Source organism: Bos taurus, chromosome 13 (genome assembly GCF_002263795.3).
Source record: "Bos taurus isolate L1 Dominette 01449 registration number 42190680 breed Hereford chromosome 13, ARS-UCD2.0, whole genome shotgun sequence".
In the NCBI taxonomy this organism is placed as follows: domain Eukaryota; kingdom Metazoa; phylum Chordata; class Mammalia; order Artiodactyla; family Bovidae; genus Bos; species Bos taurus.
In genome coordinates, this window is record NC_037340.1 from 17,171,664 (window position 1) to 17,189,277 (window position 17,614).

Consider the following 17,614-nt stretch of genomic DNA (forward strand, 5'->3'; position numbering starts at 1 on the left):
TAAGGTATGTCCCGTTTTGCAAGTACTAAATATAGTACCAGCTATAAATGGCACTGCCAAACTGGAAGGAAAGAGACCCTCACCCCGGGTAAAACTTAAGATTTCCTTACAGGTGAACAAGGCAAACTTTTGCATTATTCTCAATAGATCTCCAGATCAAAAGAACACTCAACAGTCTCTGTAGCTATCGTAAGAGTTAAGAATTTCTGTTATAGGGGACTTCCCTGGTGGTCCAGTGGCTAAGACTCTCCACTCCCAATGCAGGGGGCCCGGATTCAATCCCTGGTCAGGGAACTAGATCCCCCATGCTGCAACTAAAGATTTCTCATGTTGCGACTAAGACCCTGCACGGCCAAATAGAAAAATTTTTTTAAAGAATTTGTTATAAATTAATATGAGACACGGGTCTTATTAAACAATGCTTGATTCTTGGTGATGTTGCTGCAGGAGTACCTATGCACTGTTCTGAGTTAAAACAATATTTTTTTAAAGGTGCTCTCTATTTGCAGAGCTGACACACTGGCAGCGAACCATCCAAATGTTTAATGAATGACAACACATGGCGAGCATGACCCGGAGCAGAGCCTGAGGCCACAGGAGAAGGAAGGACTGACAGGGCAGTAGGTGGGGCTGTTGGAGGCAGTCTGGCTGGTAGGGGTGGGGGGCGCTGACCCTGCAAGGGGGCAGGAGGCCCTGGGAGCAGGCCTTGAGAGCCACAGGAAAAATCCTTGTAACTGTCCACAGTGGTGCCTGGGGGCTCCGTCCCCTAGTGGCAGTCCAGTCCCCCCTACAGTCACCCTGCAGAATGAATGGGTTTTGTTTGGCTTCTCTGAGATGCATCTCAATACAAGCGCTTTTGCCTGGAGTGAGTCAGAAGCAGGAAAGTCTCCAGCCTCACCCCAGCTGGTACTTTTCCATCCCTTCCCCTGGATTACATAACATGCCACATTTTTAGAAACTTAGTTCTAGCTGCAGAGATATCTGTGCAAAAATTCCAGCTCCCCAGTCTTCAGACTCTCAAAGGTTTAAGAAAGGAGATGCTGGTGTTTATTGAGCTTCAAGGGGGAGGAGGTGGAGAATAACGTATCTTCTTATAGGGTCTAACGTGGCCACCTGGAAATAGCTGCTTCCTACCTTTTGTGTTTAGATAGGGACACGGTCAGAGAACCTACATATGGCTGGGCTTTATCTTGTTTCCAGAGTAGCACTTGGGAAAGTGCCCAGCTTGGATGTAGTGTTATATATGGAGGTATACTATTAGCTGCAATTCATACTAGCATGTAGATTATTGACTGCAATTCATCCTAGCATGTGGATGATTGATTGTAATTCACACTAGCATGTAGATAGTTGGCTGAAATTCATACTAGCATGTAGATGATTGATTGCAATTCATACTAACAAGTAGATAATTGATAGTAATTCATACTAGCCTGTAAAATGATTAATAGAGAAAGGAAATTTCTTGGGAACATCTGGAGAAGACTGGGCTCCTGAAATAAGGAGAGACTGAAGCCAGAGGAGAAAAACATGTTGGCAGAGATGGAGGGAAAGGGGCTCAAGGTAAAAGGAAAACGAGGCAGACACAGCCTCAGTGACCATCAGGTTCATTTTGCCTGATGACAAGTTACAAGGACCTAATTCTAGGTCTCTCTTGTTTCACCTCACCTGCTAGAATGTCAGCCTCATCCTCTTGGAGCCATTTGTCCAAAGCAGTCCCTTGTCCCTGGTGACAAATTCTGACCAAGTCCTTTCCAATCTAAGTGCCTGGGAAGGAAAAAACAACAGCCCGAGGCCACCTTGCCCTCAAAGGCACGTGCATGGGGAGAAGTGTCTCCTTGTTTAATATCTGCTCAGCTGCCAAGGACCATGAAACCATAGTCCCAGCTCCAAGCCCTGAGCCAGAGCCAAACAGGAATGGACAGAAATGAAGGCGCGGGCAGGACACCGTGGGCTTCCGCTGTGCAGACCTCCCTGTGGGCCAGGCCACTGCCCTTCCCCCTCATGCCCGCAAGTGCTGGCATCAGGCCTGTGTGCCATTTCCCGGGAGCTTCCCATGAAAAAGGTGCACTGCGGGGTAATAGTGTCACATCAACTTCTGGGAGAGCGAAAGCTAGTTGTGCCCTAATGTGTTTTTAGGCAACTCATTTCTGCAGCAACGGCCACTGCCTTCTGGTCCCCTCGTCTTGCACAACCTTCCAAAGTGCCAATGGGACCCCCTACACCCTCGGTGTCAGGTGAAACTGTTTCAGATGGATGTTCAGCTTAGACCCTGAGAAGCAAACTGGGTGGGGTCGGGGGGGGCGGTCCTGATACACTGATGGAAGTCTGCAGACCCCTGCCCTTGCTTCCAGAACAAAGACAGGCACGTGTAGCACAGCTGTCGCGCTCCCCATGGGGCAAGCGGCTTTCCTTCGGGTGCCCTCTCTGCATGACAACTGCTACAGGGCAATTGCAGCAACTGATCTCCCGCTCCAAAGATTCAGCCATCCAGCCAGTCCACGGAGAGATATAGTGACCCCCAGTTTTTCACCTAATAAATATCTAGTAGCAGATATACATTGAGTGCCGGCTGGATGCCGAACATGGGACCAGACACAAGTCACCAAAGAGAAAAAGATGTGCTCCCCGCCTCCGTGTCCTAAAGACTGACAGTCTAGGTAACAATGGTTACATCTCTTCCCAACTCCGCGTTCAGAAGATGTCACGGGGGCAGCTTGAAATCAGTCATGTGGGAGAATTTACTACAGAAATGGGCAACCACTTCAGGCCCGGGTTTTGTTATTGCTGCTTTGGTTTCTGCGGTGTGCTTTTGTATGTGTGTATGTTTGAGGTGGTTTGCCAGCACATCACTATATAACGATGGTGCGACTGAAGGGCTCAAGCAGAAAGCACATTCTTCTGCCTTAAGGGATGGAGTAAGGCTTTTACACAGGACAGGGCACACTAGGTGTGCATTTCAAGCTGAGTAAGATTTCACCAGGCAGCGAAAGAGGAGCAAAGAATTCCAGAAAGAATAACGTAAGTTGAGGCACAAACGTTTCTAATTCAGAAAGCTCTAGAGATTCAGAGAAGGAAACCAATACAGTCTGATGCGCTGTCCAGGGAAGGCAATCGAGCTTTCAAGAATTGATAGGATGGGTCTTTGGCAGACGTGGTGTGGGGATGGGTAGGGAGGAAGGACATGAGGGTGGAGCAGATGTTGCAGGTGAGGTGAGAAAAGAAAAGGGAGATCTGGAATTAGGTCCTTGCAGTCAGGAAAAATTAGGTCCTTGTCATCAGGAAAAATGAAATTGACAGTCACTGAGGTTGTATCTGCCTTCATTTTCCTTTTTACCTTGAGCCCATTTCATTCCATCTCTGTCAACACATCTCTGCCTCCAATCCCTCTCTATTTCAGGAGCCCAGCTCTCTAGATGTTCCTATGAAACTCCTTTTCTGTATCAACCATCTACATGCTAGTATGAATTGCAATCAGTCATCTACATGCTTGTATAAATGGCAGCTACCATTCTGCCTCTATGTGTGACACTACATTTAAAATCTCCAAGATGGGCACTTTCTTAGGTGCTTCCCTGGAAGCAACAAGATAAAACCCAGTCTGATCAGTATGGAGCTGGGTAGCTCAGCTTAGGAAGAAAAGACTGATGCCTCTCTCTTCTATCCTTCCGATCTTTGGAGTCCCCATGGCAGGTGTTACATGTAAAGAAGACACTGAGTGACGTTGCACAGAAAAACCATAGCTCCCATGAGTCTGCACATCATAAAGACAGAGCAAGGACCTGTCTCCAGTTCAGACTCTGATGTTATCAGTATCGTCCCCAGGTGAGAAACTCCTTCCTTAAAAAGCACTACTTATTCCCTTCCTTTTCTCCAATAACACAAATAGTGAGCAGAGAAATTCTGTGTTTATGGTTTAAAAATTAGCACAAAAGACCGTCACATTAAAATGGCCCAAACCCAGAACACTGGCAACATCAAGTGCTGGTGAGGATGTGGAGAGACAGGAATTCTCATTTGTGGCTGGTGGGGATGCAAAATGATACAGCCACTTTAGAAGACAGCTTGGCAGTTTCTTACAAAACTAAACATACCCCTACCACACAATCCAGTAATTACATTCCTTGGTATTTACTCAAATAAGCTGAAAACTTCTGTCCACACAGAAACCAGCACACAGATGTTTATAGCAGCTTTATCCATAACTGCCAAAACTTGGAAGCTACCAGGATAAATAAACTGTGGTGCATCCAGACAATGGAGTATTATTCAGCATTAGAAAGAAACGAGCCATCAGCCAAGAGAAGACATGGAGGAAACTTAAGAAGCCAATCTGTAAAGGATGCACACTATATGATTACCACCATGTGGCATTCTGGAAAAGGCAAAACTATACAGACAGGCAAAGGATCAGTGGTTGTCAGGGGCTGGTGAGGAGAGAGATGAATTGGTGGAGCAGAGAGGATTTTAGGGCAGTAATACAATGTTACAATGACAGATGCATATCATGATAACTTTGTCCAAACCCACAGAGTGTACAACATCAAGAGTGAGTCCTAATGTCCAGTGCAGACGTCGGGTGATGATGACCTAGGTCCCTCAGTTGTAACAGGCGCACCACCTGCTCGAGGAAGTTGATCACCAGGAGGCTGTGCCTGAGTGGGGGCAGGGGGCATATGGGAAATCTCTGTACTTTCCCCTCAATTTTGAAACCAAAACTCCTCTAAAAAATAAAATGCATTTTTCCAAAAAGATTTTAAAACGTAAGGGAAACAGCCTGAGTTTTTAAGGGGGTCTCTCTGCTCCCCCCACTATCCTCAGCCCCTGAGGAGGGTTTGCCCCCACCATATTCCTGGGAGCCACCAGATGGCGCTGCTGCAGCCGTCGGCGCTCCCATGACTCGAGGCCAAATTGGTGAGGAGCCTGATTCCAGCAGCAAACGCCTGGCAAGGATTCGTGTCAACATGGGGACTAACAGATTCCTCAGGAGGGCTGAGATGAAGCTGGGAGAGTGAGGAGCAAGTAGAGAAAGGAGAAAAGAGAAGTTTGACAGGGAAAGGAAAGTAATGATCAACTAAATGTTGGCTCAGAAGGCATTACGGTGTGACATCACTAAGACTTCCCCATGGACAGTTTAATTTAAAAGGGCAGAAAAAAAGAGCAAATTAGGGGGATGCGGTTCCATCTAGTTTGTGCATGGCTTTGGAAGACGGTCTAAGAACTCGCCCTGCACTGTAAGGAGAGGGCGAGCACAGGAGGTTCGGCTCCAGCGCAGACAGCGCACATGCCCCGGGTACCACTTTCCGCTTGCAGTCTCCCGCCTTGCTCCTCAGAGCCCCAGTGTCTGGCTCCCGCCTCTGCCATACACTGCCTGGGCCTTGCCAAGCCTCCTGGTGATGCATTTGTAAAATGGGGATAGTATTACAACCGCCTTCTCATAGCCGTTCTCAGATCATTTGTGTGAAAAGTATCCCGTAACCGGAAACCTTTGCAATCAATTATTTTTACCATCATCACACTCTGCAGCAGCAGCAGCAGCAGCACACTCTGCACAGCCCCCACGTCCAACAGCTGTTCCCACACCCACAGAAGCATCACAGTCACCATAACTGTGCTTCCAGGGGGGATATTTTTTAAAATTTTATTGACATATAAACATCTACTTCTGTGTTATTGACTATGCCAAAGACTTAGACTGTGTGGATCACAATAAACTGTGGAAAATTCTTTGAGAGATGAGAATACTAGACCACCTGACCTGCCTCCTGAGAAATCTGTACGCAGGTCAAGAAGCAACAGTTAGAACTGGACATGGAACAACAGACAGGTTTCAAATCGGGAAAGGAGTACGTAAAGGCTGTATATTGTCACCCTGCTTATTTAACTTATATGCAGAGTACATCATGAGAAATGCTGGGATGGATGAAGCACAAGCTGGAATCAAGATTTCTGGGAGAAATATCAATAACCTCAGATACGCAGATGACACCACCCTTATGGCAGAAAGCGAAAAAGAACTAAAGAGCCTCTTGATTAAAGAGGAGAGTGAAAAAGCTGGCTTCAAACTCAACATTCAGAAAACTAAGATCATGGCATATGGTCCCATCATTTCATGGCAAATAGATGTGGAAACAGTGTCAGACTTTATTTTTGGGGGCTCCAAAATCACTGCAGATGGTGACTGCAGCCATGAAATTAAAAAACACTTGCTCCTTGGAAGAAAATTTATGACCAACCTAGACAGCATATTAAAAAGCAGAGACATTACTTTGATGATAAAGGTCCAGCTAGTCAAAGCTATGGTTTTTCCAGTAGTCGTGTATGGATGTGAGAGTTGGACTATAGGGAAAGCTGAGCACCGAAGAATTGATGCTTTTGAACTGTGGTGTTGGAGAAGACTCTTGAGAGTCCCTTGGACTGCAAGGAGATCAAACCAGTCCATTCTGAAGGAAATCAGTCCTGAATATTCATTGGAAGGACTGGTGCTGAAGCTGAAGCTCCAATACTTTGGCCACCTGATGCGAAGAACTGTCTTGTTGGAAAAGACCCTGATGCTGGGAAGATTAAAGGCAGGAGGAGAAGGGGACGACAGAGGATGAGATGGTTGGATGGCATTACCGACTCAATGGACATGAGTTTGAGTAAACTCAGGGAGTTGACGATGGACAGGGAGGCCTGACGTGCTGCAGCCCATGGGGTCTCAAAGAGTCAGACACAACTGAGCGACTGAACTGAACTGAGTGATGTAGAGTGGATTGACAATGTTGTGCTGGTTTTTTGGCATTTGGCTTGGCATGCATGCTTATTTATGTCTGAGTCTTGTGACCACATGGGCTGTAGCCCACCAGGCTCCTCTGCCCCTGTTCTCCAGGCAAGCATACTGGAGTGGGTTGTATTTCCTTGTCCAGGGCGTCTTCCCAACCCAGGGATCAAACCTGCGTCTTCTACATTGCTGGTGGATTCGTCACCATTTGAGCCATCACGGAGTTTCTGCTGTACAGCAAAGTGGCTCAGTTATATGTATATATATTTTCCATATTTTTCATTACAGTTTATCACAGGATATTGAATATAGTTCCTTGTGCTGTACAATAGGACTTTGTTTTGCATCCATATCTATGATATATAATATATAATAGTGTGCATCTGCTAACCACAAATGGAGGGGAGTTTGGGGTCTAGTGGGATTTTAAAACCCTCATTGTTGCCTCGTGTGAATCACTGCAATAATCCCCAGGTCAGTCTCCCACTTGACATCCCTCAAAAGCCACCCTACCAAAGATCGCCAGGTCTCTAAGGCAGGGCTCAAGTCATGCTATCCCATGCTCTGACACCTCCAATAGTTCTGTCATCTTCCACATGGAAGAAGGGCTCCTTACCTCGGCACTTGGGGCCCTGCAGTTGATCACAGCATCCTCCCCTTCCACACGTCTCCCTCTAGTCCCAGCGTGTGCCCTGTATCCCTGGACCGTTCACTGTCTTCTTAGCCTGGTCTTCCAGCCTTGCTCAGGCTGCCATGTAACTCCTTTTCCCGCCTACCAGCCTCTCCTGGCAAAATCTTAATGCATCCCCTAACTCTTCTAAAAGGACCCTTTTGATTTATTTCTTATCTTTTGGCCAGTTGCATGTGGAATCTTGGTTCCCTCACCAGGGATCAAACTCTCAACCCCAGCACTGGAAGCGCAGAGTCTTAACCACTGGACCACCAGGGAAGTCCCTAAAAGGACCCTTTTTTATAGAGTACTTTCATGATCCTTGTTCCTTGATTCTACCTATCACTGAATTCCTCCCAAATCATACAGGTTTCATTTCTATCTCTGAATTACTGAGTAAGCCTTGCAATACTAAACCCTGAATGAACTGATTTAGGGTTTTCATTTCATTCATCTTCTGACCAAAGCATAAAACTCTGCAGAGTGAGTGCCCGCTGGGTTTTCCCAATATGCCCCCCATCTCCAGTACAGCTCTTTGCCCTTAATGAGAGATCAATACATTTTTGCCGAATTGACTTGAAGGAGTAGAAGAGGACCAGGTTCTGAAGGGACTTCAGTGAGGTTGGTGAAGATGGTAGGGCTAATTGTTAAGAATTTTAATTGAATGTGCAATGAGTATAAACCACTTTTTAAAATATGCTTAGAATCTGTGCAAGTTTTTTTCCACCTGACAGTTACATGTTCTTCCTGTAAATTGCCAGCAATGACTGAAGTTTCTATGTCGCAGTGTCTCATAAGTATAATCTGTAGAAATCAAGGTGGCTGCATTTCTGAGCCCCTGTTTCTAACAGCTCTTTTCTGCTTCCCTCCAGATGTTTCCAGGGTTTGATGAGAACATTTTTCTACAGCAGTGGTTCTCCAAGAGCAAGCCTCTTGGAGACCCACAGCATGAGAGTCACCTGGAAACATATTGGAAATGCAAATCATCAGGCCCCCCACACCCACAGACCTACTTGATCAGAAACCCATGGCGGGGGTGGCAGGCAGGGAAGAGAGTAATCTGTGTTTTAACAGCTTTTCAGGGGCCTCTCGGAGAAGGCAATGGCACCCCACTCCAGTATTCTTGCCTGGAAAATCCCATGGATGGAGGAGCCTGGTAGGCTGCAGTCTATGGGGTCGCACAGAGTTGGACACGACTGAGCGACTTCACTTTCACTTTTGACTTTCATGCATTGGAGAAGGAAATGGCAACCCACTCCAGTGTTCTTGCCTGGAGAATCCCAGAGACAAGGGAGCCTAGTGGGCTGCCGTCTATGGGGTCGCACAGAGTTGGACACGACTGAAGCGACTTAGCAGCAGCAGCAGCAGCAGGGGCCCCTGATGAAAATTAAACCTAAGGACACCAATTCTTGACACTTCCAGATCAGAAGTGTGGTCCATGGACCTGCAGCATCCACACCGCCTGGGAGCTTGAGAGAAACACAAAATCTCAAGCCTCACCTCCAGTCCTGCTGAATCAGCATCTGTATTTTAACAAGACCACTGATGAGTACTTGGCAGGCTCAGACTTGAGAAGTGCCTTGCCTGGAGAATCCCAGGAACAGGGGAGCCTGGTGGGCTGCCATGTATGGGATCGCACAGAGTCGGACACGACTGAAGCGACTTAGCAGCAGTAGCAGCAGCTTCTAGAGCACTTTGGAAAAAAAATGCCTTCCATTAGGAAACTGTCATCAAGGCCTGTGGATGATCAAAACAGTCCCACATTTCTACCACTTCTTCCACCAAAGGATGGTGTCTATGTCCCATTCTCTTGAATGCATTGGCCAGTGACACAGTTCCATCAATAGATATGGCTGTGTTGATGGTGTCTATGCTCCCAGGCTGGGCTTTGAAAGACCTGAGGTTTCTGTCTTCATCCCTGAGAACAGTGTCTTGTGGGACTCATCAACACACTGTCAGAAGCCCCTGCAGATGCCAGGAGGAGGAGGGGAACTAAGACTATCTGGTTCCCACTCCCGCTGGCTCTCTCTGACAGCCCATCGGCAGCCACGGGAATAAGCCATGGAGCATGTCCCAACCCTGGTGGACCCACAGGAGCAGAAGACACCCCACTGAACCCGGTCACCCCCACAGACTTGCAGCAGCTAAGAAAGGTTGTTGTTCTAAGCCACTACATTTTGGAAGCTTTGTTATACAGCAGTATAAATCTGAAACAGGATGCCAGTGAGTGAACTAACCACATGACTTCTGAAGTCATCTCTGTCTAAAGTCATTTGCTGAATTATAAAACTATGAGCAATGTTCACAGCAGCACTCTTCACAATAGCCAAGATCTGGAAGCAACCAGAATGTCCAACGATAGAGGACTAGATAAAGAAGAACGCATAACCAAGGGAATATTATTGAACCATAAAAATGAATGAAATAATGCCATTTGCAGCAACATCGTGGACCTAGGGGGCCTCCCAGGTGGTATAACTGGTGAAAAATCTGCCTGCCAATTCAGGAGACGTGGGTTCAATCCCTGGGATGGGAAGATCCCCTGGAATAGGAAATAGCAACTCACTTCAGTACTCTTGCCTGGAAAATTACATGGAAAGAGGAGCCTGGCAGGCTACAGTTCATGGTGTCATAAAGAGTGAGACATGACTGAACACACACATACATACACACAGACCTAGAGATCATCACACTTAGTGAAGTGAGTCAGGGGAAGACAAATACCATATGCTGTCACTTAAATAGGTGGGATCCATAAGGTTCTTGTTAGCAGATATAAGTTATTACATTGGAATGGGTCAACAGCAAGGTCCTACTGCATATAATAGCACAGATAACATATTCAAGACCCTATGCTAAACCATAATGGAAAAGAATATTTTTAAAAAGGATGTATATAAATATATGTATAATTGAATCACTTTGCTGTATAGCAGAAATTAACACAAACTGTAAATCAAGTGTACATCAATAAAAAAGTAAAAATTTTTAAACAAAATTATAAGTATTATGACGTCTTTGAATTTTCCCTGAAACTCTCAAAAGTAGATAGATATAGCTATCTGCAAGATGAATAGCCTGTGAATGGAAGACTGCTCGGAAAAACTGAATCTATCATACAGCACAGGATAAAATCCAAATCATTCAACGAGGGTCACTCATGGACCAGGAAGGGTAAGCCAGAAGAGAGTTCTCTTCCTTTGGCCAGAAGCACCTACAACATAGCCAACAATTTCCTCTAAAACAGAAATCATTCACTTTATTTTTAAATTTTGGTGCTTCTAGCCAGGAAAAATTCATATTCTTGAAAAATAAATTCAGGAAGGACACTGTGTCATAACTCTGTGTCGATAATCAAATTCGGGTCGATCGATGTGTATGGAGCTCCAGCTGCAGGCAGAGCTGAGCCCAGGTGTTTCCAGGACCACCTGCACCACCTGGGCGCAGTAGCAGAACCGTGTGCCCATCCTCCTTGGACCACTTGCCGAGGACTAGATGACTCCAGTTACACAGGGTTGGTTATGGGCATCAGTGTGAAAATGGTGACAGAAACTCAGGGCCCCCAGCTCCCTGCTTCTGCACCCCCTCCTCTCCCTGAACTCCCTCCCAGAGCTCCCAGCCCAGAGCCTGCATATATTAGGAACTCGATAGCTAAAGCATTTTAACAAATCATTTTTCTGGTCTCTGTTTCTTAATGCCCCCTTCTGCCGTTGATAACTATTGGTCAAAAACTAGAATCTGGGACTTCCCTGGTGTGCAGTGGTTAAGAGTCTGCCTGCCAAGGCAGGGGACATGGGTTCGATCCCTGGTCTGGGACGATTCCACATGCTGCATAGCAACTGAGCCGTGCACCACAGCTACTGAGCCCTCGTGTCCTAGACCCTGTGCTCTGCAACAAGGGAAGCCACTGCAAGAAGTCCACGCACCTCAGCGAAGAGTAGCCCCCAGCCATCGCAACTAGAGAAACCTGAGCATAGCAACGAGACCCAGCACGACCAAAATTAAATAATAATAAAATGTTTAAAATAAACAGAATCTGAAACATATCACTTATGTTTTAACATGAATTTAAATCAATGTATCACTTCTCCTGGGGTCTTTGCATTTTGCCCCATTTATGAAAAGAAAGGTGTTAATTTTAGGCAGGTAGGTAAGTAAGTAGTAAAGAATTCATTGCCTTCCTTTTTTTACTTAAATTTTTCTCTTCAATGAAAAGGGTCTTTCTTAGTGGCATCACTACAGAGGTTAGTGGGCCTACACCCCCTACTCTGTGCTAAACATGTAAAGGTATAGGATGTGGAAGTGCGGATAGCGCACGATCAACAAACCAAGGAGTACCCTGGCCGTGGGTATGCCGCTTGGTACCGTATGCAGAAGTCCCACAGTGGCGGGGAATCATCCCCACGGTACGCATGTGTGACCAGGAGAGAAAGCGCAGGTGTAGAGTCGTGGGAAAAGCCAGGAAGTCTGGCGAGACATCTATTTCAGTCACTTGCTGAACCCAATATGGCCAGAGGAAAGCCCCTCAAGGCCACCCACCCGGCTCTATTCGGCTTCTATGGTCAGCCACCGACAGCCACCTGACTTAGAAGTGTGAAATAAATGATGCTTATTAAAGCCTCCAAGGTTCTAGAGCTATTTGTTCTATAGCAGAATCCCAGCAAAAGCCTAGCACAGCAAAGAAATTAAACATTTCTGCAACGAATTCAGAGTGTTAAGGATACCAGGAACTAAAAAGGACTAAATGTGAAGCAGCTGAACTGAGGTGGATGAACCTAGAGCCTATTATACAGAATAAAGTCAGAAGGAGAAAAAAATATCATGTATTAACATATACATGTGGAATCTAGAAAAATGGTACCGATGAACCTATTTGCAGGGGAGTAATTTATCAAAAGATGCTTACTCCTTAGAAGGAAAGTTATGTCCAACCTAGATAGTATATTCAAAAGCAGAGACATTACTTTGCCAACAAAGGTCTATCTAGTCAAGGCTATGGTTTTTCCTGTGGTCATGTATGGATGTGAGAGTTGGACTGTGAAGAAGGCTGAGCACCGAAGAACTGATGCTCTTGAACTGTGGTGTTGGAGAAGACTCTTGAGAGTCCCTTGGACTGCAAGGAGATCCAACCAGTCCATTCTGAAGGAGATCAGCCCTGGGATTTCTTTGGAAGGAATGATGTAAAGCGGAAACTCCAGTACTTTGGCCACCTCATGCGAAGAGTTGACTCATTGGAAAAGACTCTGATGCTGGGAGGGATTGGGGGCAGGAGGAGAAGGGGACGACAGAGGATGAGATGGCTGGATGGCATCATTGACTCAATGGACGTGAGTCTCAGTGAACTCTGGGAGTTGGTGATGGACGGGGAGGTCTGGCATGCTGTGATTCATGGGGTCGCAAAGAGTCGGACACGACTGAGCGACTGAACTGAACTGAATAGAGATGCAGAGGCAAAGAACGGGCTTGTGGACACAGCAGGAGGGTGGGGTAAATTAAGAGAGGAACACTGACATATACACGCTTACCAGGTGTAAGACAGAGAGCTAGCGGGAAGCTGCTGTACAGCACAGGCAGCTCAGCTCCTGCTCTGGGGTGACCTAGAGGGGTGGGATGGTGGGGGGAGGGGGTGGAGAGGATAAACAGGAGAAGGTGGCGGCAGAGGGTGAGATGGTTAGAGAGCACCACCAACTCAAGGGACATGAACTGGAGCAAACTCTGGGAAATAGTGGAGGACCGAGAAGCCTCAGGTGCTGCAGTCGATGGGGTTACAAAGAGTCAGACGCGACTTAGTGACTAAACAACAAATATATATACTTATGGCTGAGTCACCTTATTATACGGCAGAAACCAACACAACACTGTAAAGCAATTATCCTCCAATTTAAACAGATGAATTAAACAGAAAAGGATGTCAGGGCTCCAATGCAAAGGCAGGCTTCATCAGGGAAACATTCCCTGCAGGGCTGTCTGTGGGTCTCAGGATCACAGAATCCACTGAGGACAAAGAGCACGTCAGCAGGAAGCCCCTGGGGTGGCCTCTACATCTGAAGGTCGACCACAGTGCTTCACATCCCTGGCAAGACAGACTCTGTCCTGCTTGAAGCCCGTGAGAGTTCACAACCAGAGGCGCACAGTGGAGGGGGTGCTGACCATTGTCAAACACCGTGGTTCTCAACTCCATTCAGGCCATTTCAATAAGCCACCACATCTTGTGAGGAAACACAAGCATGGGTATGTCCATGAGCACTACGTTGAGGGCTTTGTAGAGACTCAACAATGCAAATTGATTTTTTTTTTTCTTTTACTTTGGAAAACAATTTGTCAATTTCTCTTTTTATTCCAATCATGATAAAATGCACATGACGTAAAATTTAATGTCTGTTATGGACTGAATATTTGTACCACCCCTGCCCCAAATTTATGTCACAGACCCAGCCCCTAGCGTGGCTGAATCTGGAGATGAGGCCTCAAAGGAGTGGATTAAGGTTAAATGAGGTCATGAAGGTGGGACTCTGTCTGACAGAATTAGTGCCCTTAGAGGAGACACCAGAGAGCTCTGTCTCTCTGCACACACTCACAGAGGAAAGGCCACATGAGGACAGAGCAAGCAGACTGTCCAACAACCAAGAAGAGGGCCTTCATCAGAAACCAAATTTGCCAGCACCTTGATCATGGGCTACCAGACTCCAGAACTGCAAGGAAATACAGTGTCTGTCATGTAAACCCTGCTGACAGGAACTTGTTATGCAGCCCAAACAGACAAATACACCTTTTCAACTATGCTTACATGTATAGTTCAGTGACATTAAGTACTTTTGTGTTATTATGCAAAACTGATTTTCTAATGTTGTTCAATTAGGAATGAGACAATGGTAAAGAAATTTTTTTTTGCAGATGAAATCATAAAAGTCTAGAACTCTGCATTCAGATTACTTTTCAAATACCTTTAAACTCTCATTCGTTTGTAAGGACCCAAACTGGAAAACAAAACTTTGTGACTGTGTTTTGTAACAAAAACCAGTGGAAAACTTTGACCAGTGAAACCATCACACCCAAGAGTCAACAAATGAATGTTCTTGATACGGTTAAGTGAGAATGGTTTGGTAGGTGGATTTTATTTTTTAGAATTTCCTTCTTTGACTCTTTTGGTTGACCTGTGATTCCCGGTGTTGGTAAGTTAGATAAGGGAGTTTGTACAGATTCCATTCCATGTGGCTGCACCTTCAAGGATGAATTGGTTTCCACCAGGCAAAGAGGGAGAGGGTCAGAGTCCAGATGGATAAAGTCGCAGGAGCATAACTGTACCTGACATACCAGGGAACTGGGGAGGTGTCAAGTGTGACTGGGACACTGGACCACAAGGGCATCCCAGGAGGAAAAGGCAGAAAAGTGCATTGGTCCCAGATCACGTAAGGCTTTGAAAATCATGCTAAGATATTTGGACCTGACCCTGTGTGTGGGCCCTGAAGGTTTTCCTCGGGGTTGTGTCTGGGTACAACTTATGGTCCAATACAGCACAGAGACTGAAGGAAGCGGGGACTGGAATCAGGTGTTTCCTGCAAGAGTCCCTGTAAGAGATGACAAAGGTCTGAAATAAACAGCAGCAGCAAAATGGAAATGTGGGCGCAGACACATTTGTAGGGGCAGGTGTTTTTTCAAATAAAATTGACACTTTGTGGAAAGAAAGAATAAATTTTTCAAGACACTTTGTGGAGAGAAAGAAGTTTTTCAAGACTGATGAAAACGTTTCTAGCTTGTTTCAAATAATGGTTAAGGTTGGAAATTTCCTCCTGGCAGGAAATTGTCCTGGAGCTTTCTCCTAGGCAGATATCTTTTTGACATGGATTAATTAATTTTAACTGATTGCCTCATATTCCTATTGCCACTTGGAGCAGAAAGTGAGAGGGGGGATTAAAGGGGGAGAATTCAACACCCCTCTGGTTCACAGTGACCTAAACCATTGAACAGGATAACAGCCAAAAAATGGAACTCTCCTAGAATCAGCTGCAGAACCAGATTAAGAGTGGAAAACCCTGGGTGTGGTGCCTATAGCAGGATTTATTGAGCACATAGAATATGTACCAAAAGAAAATGTCATCCAGGGCTTCCCTGGTGGCTCAGTGGTAAAGAATCTACCTGCCAATGCAAGAGACCAGAGTTCGATCCGTTATCTGGGAAGACCCCACATGCTTGGAGCAACTAAGCTTGTGAGCCACAACGATTGATCCCGTGCTCTAGAGCCTGGGAGCCACAACTACTGAAGCCTGTGTGCCCTAGAGCCCGGGCCACAATAGGAGAAGCCACGGCTGCAATAGGAGAAGCCACGGCAATGAGAAGCCCTCACACAACTAGAGAGTGGCCCCTCTTGCCACAAGTAGAGAAAAACCTGTGCAGCAGTGAAGACCCAGCACAGTTAAAACTAAAACAAAGAAATCAAATTGTTTTCTAAAAATATGTCTTCCAGAATCCTCTTCCAATGGAGTTGGACAAAAAAAATCTTCCCTTGTAACATAACAGAATTGTTAAGTTGAAATCAGTTGAACAGCATTAGTCGTGTTCTCCAAGGTAAATCTCATCCCTTTCCATTTCTTTCTCATACAGGAGTCTTTTGAGACACTTTTAGGAGAGTCTGTGGCTCAGCTGGTAAAGAATTCGCCTGCCATACGGGAGACGTGGGTTTGGTCCCTGGGTTGGGAAGATCCCCTGGAGAAGGGAAAGGCTACCCACTCCAGTATTGTGGCCTGGAAAATTCCATGGACTGTATAGTCCATGGGGTCACAAAAACTCAGACACGACTGAGCGGCTTTCACTAGGAAAGTCTGAGCCATAAGACCTCCTCTGGGACTCAGAGTACTGAGCCATAGTAACTGACCATGAGTATCAACAGCTGTGACAAACACTGAGGCTACATCTTTTGTGTGTATATTTTATCACTGGGGCTTCCCAGGTAGCTCAAGTGGTAAAGAATCCACCTCCCAGAGCAGGAGAGGCAGGAGATGTGGGTTCGATCCCTGGGTCAGGAAGATCCCCTGTAGTAGGAAAGGGCAACCCGCTCCAGAATCCTTGCAGGAAAAATTCCACAGACAGAGGAGCCTGGCAGGCTACAGTTCACGGGCCCGGAATGAATAGGACACAACTGAGAGGCTGAGCAAAAATCACTGAAAGCCATGGATACATGAATTTGAGTTAACACTGTGACTGTGGTGATCTTGCCTGGGAGGTGCTTAGAATCTAATAAGAGAAATAGGCTGATATAGAAAGGACTATAGCACAAAAAATCAAAAGTAGCATACAGAGGGAAGAGGGAAGGTGTTCCTGTAGCTCAGAGGAGCTTTCAATGTTATGAAAATATTATCTACCCTCCTGGACCCCACAAGTCCTCCTCTTATCCCTAACGCATCTGGCTCCACTCTTGGGCCAGTCCTCGTGGTGTTTCCTAAAATGCGCACTGTGTTTCGTATAAAGGTCTTCCAGTCTCTCTCATCCCACTGCCCAGTCTGAGACGAGCGGTGTCTGCAGGCCCGGGAGGGCTGTGTGCATGAGGGCTGGCTTATTCCATTCGGGGAGGTCAAACCTCACTCAAGTCATGCTCCAGACTGGGCTTTACTGGACCCAGTCCATGCTCTCTTGAGTGCTAGCTTCCTGAAGGTGGCTGGGAACAGGACACGCTACAGGAAAATCCAGGAATGTCTAGATGTGGTAAAAAATACCAGTGTTTCTCCGGTATGCACACCAGACTCTGGCCCTAAAATAGGATGTTGACCTGTTTACCCTGAAGGCAATTAAGCCTGAGTTCCTCAGGAACATCTATTTCACATTCCTTACGTCCTTCCGGAAAGCTTCCATTACAAGTGTCTTTGTTAACTTTTCATGATAGCATCTCAGGCTGCCAGCAGTAAAGTGAACTGAAGGAAGAGCAGTTAGATTAAATTCTAGGTCAAGAAAGCCTTCTAAAATGGGGCCTAGAGATTCAATGCACTAGGTTAGCTTAGATGCAATTTTTGCCTACGACCAGGCTCTTCTGATCTCTTCTAATTCTAGAATCCTGTAATCCTAAACTCAATGGAAAAAATATAAAGATCAATGGAAAGGCTGCTGCTGCTAAGTCACTTCAGCCGTGTCTGACTCTGTGCGACCCCATAGATGGCAGCCCACCAGGCTCCCCCATCCCTGGGATTTTC

General features: G+C 46.1%; 1 protein-coding gene across 2 annotated transcripts in view; it reads right to left on the reverse strand.

Annotated features, from left to right (window-relative positions):
* Window positions 1-17,614, reverse strand: part of PFKFB3 (6-phosphofructo-2-kinase/fructose-2,6-biphosphatase 3) — a 273,450-nt gene that overhangs the window by 72,923 nt on the left and 182,913 nt on the right. The gene's annotated exons all lie outside the window — the stretch shown is intronic.